We start from the raw sequence: 11,123 nt of genomic DNA, 5'->3' as shown, positions 1-11,123 counted from the left end.
GCTAAGCAGCAACACCCAGAGGCAGCTCCAAAACTGCAGCTGCAAGACCTGCCTCTCACCCACCAGCATAATTTGCAAATATTACAATAAACACTTGCTCCTTACATCCCTTCTCCCTCCAGGTATTGGAGCTGCTGTCTGTCAATCACATGATGCCGCCCCCCCCCCCCCCCCCGCCCGGTTCAGCAGCAGCAGCTCCACAGCAGCCGCAACTAGGAGACAAGGTACAAGAGGCGCTGAATTCACATAACCTGGGAGCTCTCACGAGCAGAGCTCTGTGTGGCGACTGCTGTTGCCATGAATGTGCAGCAGTGGCTCTGATCGTGGCTGCAGGCTACTGTATAGATGGAAGCAGAGCTGATCCATCATGGAGGTTTTCGGATACTCAGAAACCCCCCCTGTGTGTGCCACAGTGACCACCATATAAACAGAGAGCATGATACATTATACAGAGAGCGTCACAGTGACTGTCATATAATACACCAAGCATCCAAGTGACCTGCATTAACTATAAAGATCAGTGCAATGAATGTCCGTGCCCAAAATAAAATACAGAGGACATCATAAGGTGCAGGGTAAGACTGAGAGGACATCATAGGGTGCAGGGTAAGACTGAGAGGACATCATAGGGTGCAGTGTTAAGACTGAGAGGACATCAGAGGGTGCAGGGTAAGACTGAGAGGACATCATAGGGTGCAGGGTAAGACTGAAAGGACATCATGGGGTGCAGGGTAAGACTGAAAGGACATCATAGGGTGCAGGTTAAGACTGAGAGGACATCATAGGGTGCAGGGTAAGACTGAGAGGACATCATAGGGTGCAGGGTAAGACTGAGAGGACATCATAGGGTCAGGGTAAGACTGAGAGGACATCATAGGGTGCAGGGTAAGACTGAGAGGACATCATAGGGTGCAGGGTAAGACTGAGAGGACATCAAGGGGTGCAGGGTAAGACTGAGAGGACATCATAGGGTGCAGGGTAAGACTGAGAGGACATCATAGGGTCAGGGTAAGACTGAGAGGACATCATAGGGTGCAGGGTAAGACTGAGCGGACATCAGAGGGTGCAGCGTTAAGACTGAGAGGACATCATGGGGTGCAGGGTAAGACTTAGAGGGCATCGTGGGGTGCAGCGTTAAGACTGAGAGGACATCAGAGGGTGCAGGGTAAGACTGAGAGGACATCAGAGGGTGCAGGGTAAGACTGAGAGGACATCAGAGTGTGCAGGGTAAGACTGAGAGGACATCAGAGGGTGCAGGGTAAGACTGAGAGGACATCATGGGGTGCAGGGTAAGACTGAAAGGACATCATAGGGTGCAAATGCCAGAAGGGCCGATGGCCTTGTGGGCCGATTTTGTGCAGAAAGTTCTTACATCGTAGAAGTTGTAAGAACTTTCTGCAGTAGCGGTGCAGACTCTTAGCCCGCTGCCGCGCCGCCCCCCCCCCCCCCCCCCCCCCGTCATGATGTGGCGCCGCCCCCACCATCATGACGCGGCCATCCTGAGCCCGCTGCAGTGGCAGGATGGAGTCGCGCTCCATGACCCGCCCCATCACTGAGCAAGAGCTCCTCCAATTTTCTCCCTGCCTGGCTCTCCCCCTTCCACCCAGCCTGCTGCCCTTCTACTGCGGCCGCTGGCGCTCTGATCTGTAGAAAGCAGCCAGCCAGCCAGCCACTGGAGAGAGCAGCGATCCGGCCCGCACACAGGTAAAACCATCTGTATCAGGATGCGCTCCACCTGCTATTCTGGGTGGGGTGGTCGGGGTGGTTCAATATATTTGACAAATGTCAACATAAAAAGTGTCTTTTCAGTGCTATATGAAAAAGAGCCACACTTCTTTATTTGTGTGTGTGGGGGAGGGGCATAGTACTTTTACTGTTACTGTAAGGATTGTGTCATATTCTGTAAAGGGGTGTTACGGTGTGTGTGTGTCAAAATGTGTAATGGGCATAGTCTGTCATGGGCATCACCGTCTGTGCCATACTGTGTAATGAGCATTACGGTGTGTGTCATAATATGTAATGGGCAATACAGTGTGCGGCAATATGTAATGGGCATAACGGTGTGTTCGATAATGTGTAATGCCTCCTTTTTGTGATGCCACGCCTCCTTTTCATGAGACCACGCCCCCTTTTTGCGCGCGGCTTCGCCGCGCAAGGGTCCCGCCTGCTTTAGGTTGGCCTGTCTGCTCAAAATGCCAGGGCCGATTTCTTGTCCCAGTCCGGCCCTGGGTGCAGGGTAAGACTGAGAGGACATCATGGGGTGCAGGGTAAGACTGAGAGGACATCATAGGGTCAGGGTAAGACTGAGAGGACATCATAGGGTGCATGGTAAGACTGAGCGGACATCAGAGGGTGCAGCGTTAAGACTGAGAGGACATCATAGGGTGCAGGGTAAGACTGAGAGGACAACAGAGGGAGCAGGGTAAGACTGAGAGGACATCATGGGGTGCAGGGTAAGACTGAGGACATCATGGGGTGCAGGGTAAGACTGAGAGGACATCATGGGGTGCAGGGTAAGACTGAGAGGACATCAGAGGGTGCAGGGTAAGACTGAAAGGACATCATGGGGTGCAGGTTAAGACTGAGAGGACATCAGAGGGTGCAGGGTAAGACTGAGAGGACATCATGGGGTGCAGGGTAAGACTGAGAGGACATCATGGGGTGCAGGGTAAGACTGAGAGGACATCATGGGGTGCAGGGTAAGACTGAGAGGACATCATGGGGTGCAGGGTAAGACTGAGAGGACATCAGAGGGTGCAGGGTAAGACTGAGAGGACATCAGAGGGTGCAGGGTAAGACTGAGAGGACAACAGAGGGAGCAGGGTAAGACTGAGAGGACATCAGAGGGTGCAGGTTAAGACTGAGCGGACATCAGAGGGTGCAGGGTAAGACTGAGAGGACATCATGGGGTGCAGGGTAAGACTTAGAGGGCATCGTGGGGTGCAGCGTTAAGACTGAGAGGACATCATGGGGTGCAGGGTAAGACTTAGAGGGCATCATGGGGTGCAGCGTTAAGACTGAGAGGACATCAGAGGGTGCAGGGTAAGACTGAGAGGACATCAGAGGGCGCAGGGTAAGACTGAGAGGACATCAGAGTGTGCAGGGTAAGACTGAGAGGACAACAGAGGGAGCAGGGTAAGACTGAGAGGACATCAGAGGGTGCAGGGTAAGACTGAGAGGACATCATGGGGTGCAGGGTAAGACTGAGAGGACATCATGGGGTGCAGGGTAAGACTTAGAGGGCATCGTGGGGTGCAGCGTTAAGACTGAGAGGACATCAGAGGGTGCAGGGTAAGACTGAGAGGACATCAGAGGGCGCAGGGTAAGACTGAGAGGACATCAGAGGGTGCAGGGTAAGACTGAGAGGACAACAGAGGGAGCAGGGTAAGACTGAGAGGACATCAGAGGGTGCAGGGTTAAGACTGAGAGGAAATTAAAAGGTGCAGGGTAAGACTGAGAGGAGATGACTCTGCAGAGTGTGATCATAGGAATAGAGTTCTGAACCAATGGCAGTCTAGGAGACTACTATACTGAGTGCTGATATGGTCAGTGGTGACATCTGGGGAGTGGGGGGCCACACCCGGGTTTCAGCCTCCAAGAGGTGTGAGTGACAGGAGCTGGCTGCACATACTCATCTGCTTACACAGGAAATTATAGTTGATAGTAGAATTTCACATAGTTCCTGCTGAGGGGGCATCATGTTTCACCCATAGGGCATGTCTACCTCCATGTATGGGCATATATGTGCTCATAGATAACCCTTCCCTCCCACAAAAAATTGTGTGGAGTGTGTAACTGAAAATTTGCGCTAAGCAGCTATGGGGAGTTTCTGAAATTCAACAGGGCTAGCACCAACAACCCTCAATAGTGTGTAAAAAATATTTGGAATGACAGACATGTCCCTGACCCTCCCCACCCACAGGCGAACCTTCACACAGCCTGACCCTTCCCTCCCCTCCCACAGCCTGACCCTCCTCTACCACAGCCTGTCTCTCCCCTCCCACAGCCTGACCCTCCCCTCCTACAGACTAGCCCTCTTTGTTAGTGCCTAACTCTCCCCTCCCACAGCCTAACCCTAGCCCTCTCCATTAGTGCCTAACTCTCCCCTCCCACAGCTTGACCCTCCCCTCCCACAGCCTAACCCAATCCCTCTCCATTAGTGCCTAACTCTCCCCTCCCACAGACTAACCCCAGCCCTCTCTGTTAGTGCCTAACTCTCCCTTCTCATAGCCTGACCCTGCCCTCCCACAGCCTAACCCTTCCACAGCCTAACTCTAACCTTCCCCTCTTAGCCCTAACTAGCCCACCCCCTACTTCCAGCATGGCCTAATGCTAATATGTACCCAGTGATGGTGGGATTCCTAAGCTGGGATTTTGTCCGCCACCTTCCCAATTGCTGGCAGAAAGCTCACACATCATACACTATTCTGAGGTGCCAACATCTAAATGATTCTTATCTGCCGTCATCTTCTATGGGACCAATGTAACTACAGTACGTGTGAGTTACTGTGACATTTCAATGCCTGTAATGGAACCCAAATTCCCCACTCCCCCTGCCCCTGTGCCCCACATTTTCAGCCTTTCGGATTTAGCAGTACTGAATTCACTGGTGCATGAAATCCGCATGAAATTGGATTGACCTCTGTGTTTCTGTGAGGTCACTATAATGGTATATAATATAATCATTAGATCCGCTGCCACATCATGCAGTGTAAGAGACAGGGCCAGTGGTAGCAGCTTCTCCTACTAATGGTGCGTACACATGTACAGATTTTCTGTCTGATCTATCTGGTAGGACCAAAAACATGGAAATGTATAGGCGCATATGACAATCAAAAATTTCCACCCAAATACAGGAAAACAGAAAAAAATATATGCTTGATCATTTTTTTCTATAAAAATGATTTAAACAATTCGTCTGACTGATCACTGTCTGTTTTCAGGCGTTTGGGAACAATTTTTTGATTGTCATTTGCTCCCATACATTTCCAGGTTTTTGTTCCCACCAGATAGATCAGACCTCAATCATTGCAATGGACCAGAGAGCAGCTGCCAGGAAGAAGAGACAGGTGCCTTACCACGAGGTGGGAGTATGTGAGCTTAGAAAGTGCAGTAGTGGTTATATTATGTTTGTGTATTTATTATGGGATGTTTAACCTTTTCCTGACCACTTATTTATATTATATATAGATGTGTGATACAGCCTATACTATAGATAGAAACATAGAATTTGACGGCAGATAAGAACCACTTGGCCCATCTAGTCTGCCCCTTTTTTAAACATGTTACCTCAAACCATATTTGATCCTTATTTTTTTGTAAGGATATCAATATGCCCATCCCAAGCATGTTTACATTGCTCTACTGTATTTAATTCTACCACCTCTGAAGGGAGGCTATTCCACTTATCTACTACTCTTTCTGTGAAGTAATTCTTCCTCAAATTTCCCCTGAATCTTCCTCCCTCTAGTTTCAGTGCATGTCCTAGACCATCTATGGTGTTAGATATTATTACTGTTATTCCATACAGCGTCCAGTGTACCATTGCATACATTAGTGTCCAGGATCATTACTAGGCTCTTCTACCGATCCCCCAGACTCCCGCGCTTGCTCCAATGTTGTACAAGGGGGGGCTGGGATTATGAACTGTCTTTGGAAACCCCCCTTGTATTTCTTTAAAAAATAAATACAATAATATACTTAAAGAGGCAACATTAAAAAAGAACAGAGCTTACTTTGAGTGATATTATTCTGTTACTGCCACCTGGAAGCGGCAATAGCAAAACAAGATTTGCATGGCCATTGGTAACTCTCAGGTGCTGGCTGTGTAGACTCCCTCATGTAAGTATCTGACCCCAGGTTCCCCCCCCCCCCTCCCCCTGGTGTCTGCCTGGCCCTGGGGATCTGGAGCAGGCAGATGACAACATGGGACTGTGTTTCCATTCTCCATAACCCGCTACCACTTATATAGTCATTTGTTTTGTAATCTTTAATTAACAAATGACAATATACGGAAACACAGCGACTGTACACAAATAATAGACAGAAATCAAAGTTCAGCCTTATATCAACAGTAATATTAGAAAACATTTGTTCAGCATTTAGTAAAATAATAAGGGTTGGGACCGTGATGGAAGAGGGGGTTTCCGAGGAGAGAACAAGAAAGGAGGGGGACATGCGCATTGCATTTATCCAGATGATCAAAATGGCTGCCCCCCCCCCCCTTCTCTCTGCGAATTTCCCGGCACGGCTGTGAATGTACGTTTTGCATAAACATCCATTCACGGCCAAATCATTTGATGGTCACCAACCATTGTATGATTTGAAAGGTGCTCGCAAAGCTAAGACTCTCTCTGGTGTCTTAGCTTTGCGTGCTCCCTGTACGGGAAGAGGGCGGGCAGCTGACATCCACTGACGTCAGCTGCCCACCCCGGCACCAGCATCACTGCCTAATTTTCATGGGAACGGCCAGCGTTTTCATGGGAACACCCATGAAACGCTGGGCGTTCCCATAGGCGCAGCCTGACGCTGCCGCCCTTTGCTCCCCACCCACACAGCTAGGTGCGAACGGGAAGGCAAACTAACGGTTTGCTGTGCCCACTCGCACCGAGCATATGCACACACAGAAAACATTGCTCCCCATGTGAACGTCTGGGGGAGCGAATCAATCAGAATAAGGCTCATGGAGTCAGCATAGCCATATTTCCAGCCACCACCATATACAGTATGTAAGTACATATTGCATGGAATGTATAGACACTGTGTGATATGGTTACTATAAACCTGGAGATGCTCAGGGGAGTATGTACTATGCCTTGGGGAGAGATAATAGGGGTAATTCAGACCTGATTGCTTGTCTGCGAAATTGCACAGTGGCTAAATAAATAATAAATAGCCATACAAGGGACGAATAGTGACCCTTATTCAAATTATGTTACACATGAGGACTTCTTATACATACTGTATGTGCCACACAGTAGTGTCACTTACACAGAATGCCCACAGTAGTATTGGCGCTTATACACATAATGCCCACAGCAATAGTACCCCTTACACATTGGGTGACATTTAATAGGATGAGATTATTTGGCAATATTTTCACAAAAAATGGCAGTTTTCTCACTTTTTCTGAAATCGCCACTTTAAAGAGATGCAAAATGCTGCAAAAATCATGCATGTGGGGGAGGCCTGCTGGGACTTATAGTTCACCTGTAAAAAGCAATGTTTTGTATGGCTGATTTAACCGTATCAGGTCAGCGTCCACAGCCCACGGATGGCAGTGACAGCCCTAGGCTTCAGCCTGTAAGTTCAAAACCCCTTCCCCATCGAAACAAGACCTCCATGTACCTACCCCACATCATTACACCTCTATAAACTTGTCCCACATCATTACATCTCCACGTACCTGTCCTACATAATTACACCTCCACGTACCTGTCCTACATCATTACAGCTCCACATACCTGTCCCACATCATTACACCTCCACGTACCTGTCCCACATCATTACACCTCCATGTACCTGTCCCACATCATTACAACTCCATGCACCTGTCCTACATAATTACACCTCCACGTACCTGTCCTACATCATTACAGCTCCACATACCTGTCCCACATCATTACATCTCCACATACCTGTCCTACATCATTACACCTCCACGTACCTGTGCCACATTATTACACCTCCACATACCTGTCCCACATCATTAAACCTCCACATACCTGTCCTACATCATTACCCCTCCACATACCTGTCCTACATCATTACACCTCCACATACCTGTGACACATTATTACACCTCCACATACCTGTCCCACATCATTACACCTCTACGTACCTGTCCTACATCATTAAACCTCCACACACCTGTCCTACATCATTACCCCTCCACATACCTGTCCTACATCATTACACCTCCACATACCTGTCCCACATCATTACACCTCTACGTACCTGTCCTACATCATTAAACCTCCACATACCTGTCCTACATCATTACACCTTCACAAACCTGTCCTACATCATTACCCCTCCACATACCTGTCCTACATCATTACACCTCTGTATACCTGTCCTACATCATTACACCTCCGCATACCTGTCCTACATCATTACACCTCCACATACCTGTCCCACATCATTGCACCTCCATGAACCTGTCCCACATCATTACACCTCTGCATACCTGTCCTACATCATTACATCTCCACATACCTGTCCTACATCATTACACCTCCACTTACCTGTCCCACATCATTACACCTCCATGTACTTGTCCCACATCATTACACCTCCACGTACCTGTCCTACATAATTACACCTCCACGTACCTGTCCTACATCATTACAGCTCCACATACCTGTCCCACATCATTACACCTCCACGTACCTGTCCCACATCAGTACACCTCCATGTACCTGTCCCACATCATTACACCTCCATGCACCTGTCCCACATTATTACACCTCTGTATACAGTACCTGTCCCACATCATTACACCTCTGCATACCTGTCCTACATCATTATATCCACATACCTGTCCTACATTATTACACCTCCATGTACCTGTCCCACATCATTACACCTCCATGTACCTGTCCTACATCATTACACCTCCACGTACCTGTCCTACATCATTACACCTCCACGTACCTGTCCTACATCATTACACCTCCACGTACCTGTCCTACATCATTACACCTCCACGTACCTGTCTTACATCATTACACCTCCACGTACCTGTCTTACATCATTACACCTCCACGTACCTGTCCCACATCATTACACCTCCATGCACCAGTCCCACATTATTACACCTCTGTATACAGTACCTGTCCCACATCATTACACCTCTGCATACCTGTCCTACATCATTATATCCACATACCTGTCCTACATTATTACACCTCCATGTACCTGTCCCACATCATTACACCTCCATGTACCTGTCCTACATCATTACACCTCCACGTACCTGTCCTACATCATTACACCTCCACGTACCTGTCCTACATCATTACACCTCCACATACCTGTCCTACATCATTACACCTCCACGTACCTGTCTTACATCATTACACCTCCACGTACCTGTCCTACATCATTACACCTCTGTTTACAGTAGAGAAAGTACCATATGAACCCCGACTGTCGGAAACTCATACCATACTAAGCATAGAACTTCACACCTTATCTACCTGACACCGTCAGGACGGTGCAAGGTATTTCTGCCCCCCAGGCTAAACGTCTCTGTGCCCACCACCCACGGATCCTCAGGTGAGTGCACGGAGGTGGCGGCTTATGTCCATCACCTACCACTCACACTATGTTAACAGTCAAAAGGTGGACTGCTATTGGTTGGCAGTCAAAATGTCGACACATGAAAAAAAAAGTTCTACGTGCATTAGATCGGCGTGGTTAAAAGGGTGATGCACGCAAAGGGTCAACCTGGAAAAGGTCAACACTTTTTTGTGTCTGTTGACATAACATAAGTCGACATGGGCACCGTTTAAGTGTTTTGCGTCCCCTTGCATGGCTTGTTGCGCTCGGCACACTATTGCTGCTTTCAGACTGCAAAACTGGCTTTGATCAGGTATTTTAAAACGTTTCTAAAAACGGGTCTGCCAGCTAAAACCCCTTTCACACCGCATGTCTTTAAACGGTATTTCAATGCAGTTTTTGTCCTTAAACGGTATTTCAATGCAGTTTTTGTCTTTAAACAGTATTTCGATGCAGTTTTTGTCCCTTCACAACACTGAACCCATTTTAATACATAGAAAACAGTGGATGAAAAAAAAAACGGGTCTGAAACGGGTAGGACCCTGTTTATTACCGTTTAGAAATACCAGTTCAACAGAACCGGTAAATTCACTCTGCACCTTTCAGACTGCACAAATTACCATTTTGAAACGGTAAAAAAAAACAGCAAAATACCGGGTAAAAAGTGCGGTCTGAAAGGGGCATAGGTTATTCTCCCTCTATGCCAAAAAATCATGAAAAACTACTTTTGTATGTCAACCTTTTGATTATGTCAACCTAATGCATGTTGACCTTTTCTCGGTCGACCTTTTGAGTGGGGCTAGTCATTGGCGTACCCCAGATTTTGGAGCCCCTAGGCAGCTGCGTAACGGTAGAGCCGGCTGGGCAATCAGACAATAAAACTGTAAAGTCACCTGTTGTAGACCTAAGACCTATAAGTCCATCCCCATCACTGTACTAAGATAGTTACATACTACTTACAGAATTTACAGCCCCGTCCTCTTGTCTAGATACAATTCTCTGTAGCCATTATTGTATTGTACCGGGTTGTTAGAGGGGTACTCAGGTACGGTGGAACAACGCCCCGATCCGGTCATGTCAGTGGTCCTGTGGCTATTGGTGAATAAGCTCATTATATGATGACAAGTATCACCACCCTACCATAAGAGAGCCGGGAACCATTCTAATCACATGTAGCTACATACTGTATATAACCTCATTACTCCATCAGAGTCATACTTACGTAAATACCAGCAACGCCAACAAAGCCGTATTACCTTGGGCATCGATCAGATGGCACAATGCCCTGGCACTGAAGTCCGGTGTCTTCTCCTTCCGTGTTGTATCTATAGGCGGTGAGGATATATAGGCTTTAGTTCGTATGGGTCCCCCTGTGCAATCTGACGCCCTGAGAATGGTATTTATAGTCCTGCTTATTGAGCGAAGGCTTGTGCGCAGCGCAATATCCCTCTGTGCTTCTAACATGCCACAATGATGTGTTCCTGCTTGGATACACTCATCCAGGTCTTCAGATGTTCCCTGCTGGCAGCAGGTCCTTCTCCTGGCACACACAGGCTGAGCCTCAGGAGGTCGCCCAGCAGGACACATCCACCTCTCCGTATCCCAATGTCTGCTATTGGGAAGGACGTGCTGCTTCGGAAGAAGTTAGGACAAAGAATCTATCTTTTGCTCTGTGTGGTCCTTAGAGGCATCTTCCAAACTCCTCCTAGATCTCAGGACTGGCCGGGGCACATGACTGGTGAGGCCTCAGGCACAGAAATGTTATGAAACCTCACACTTTAATTAAAAACAAGTTAGAAATATAGATTGTCTATGTGTACGTACAGATTGTATGCTTACAG

At 47.9% G+C, this 11,123-nt stretch overlaps 1 protein-coding gene across 2 annotated transcripts in view; it reads right to left on the bottom strand.

The window, feature by feature from the left end:
• Positions 1 to 10,911, bottom strand: part of MC1R (melanocortin 1 receptor) — a 31,497-nt gene extending 20,586 nt beyond the window's left edge. Inside the window, exon 1 of one of the 2 annotated variants that reach the window (XM_083164930.1) lies at positions 10,505 to 10,911. The gene's annotated coding sequence lies outside the window, so the exon portion shown is untranslated. The remainder of the gene's footprint in view (positions 1 to 10,504) is intronic. The other variant, XM_083164931.1, reaches the window with a different exon arrangement.
• Positions 10,912 to 11,123: the final 212 nt, after the last annotated feature.

This window comes from Crinia signifera, chromosome 11 (assembly GCF_055691185.1).
Source record: "Crinia signifera chromosome 11, ASM5569118v1, whole genome shotgun sequence".
NCBI classification, from domain to species: Eukaryota; Metazoa; Chordata; class Amphibia; order Anura; family Myobatrachidae; genus Crinia; species Crinia signifera.
Note: the sequence above shows the minus strand (reverse complement) of the source record. Positions and strands in the feature narration are given on the sequence as shown.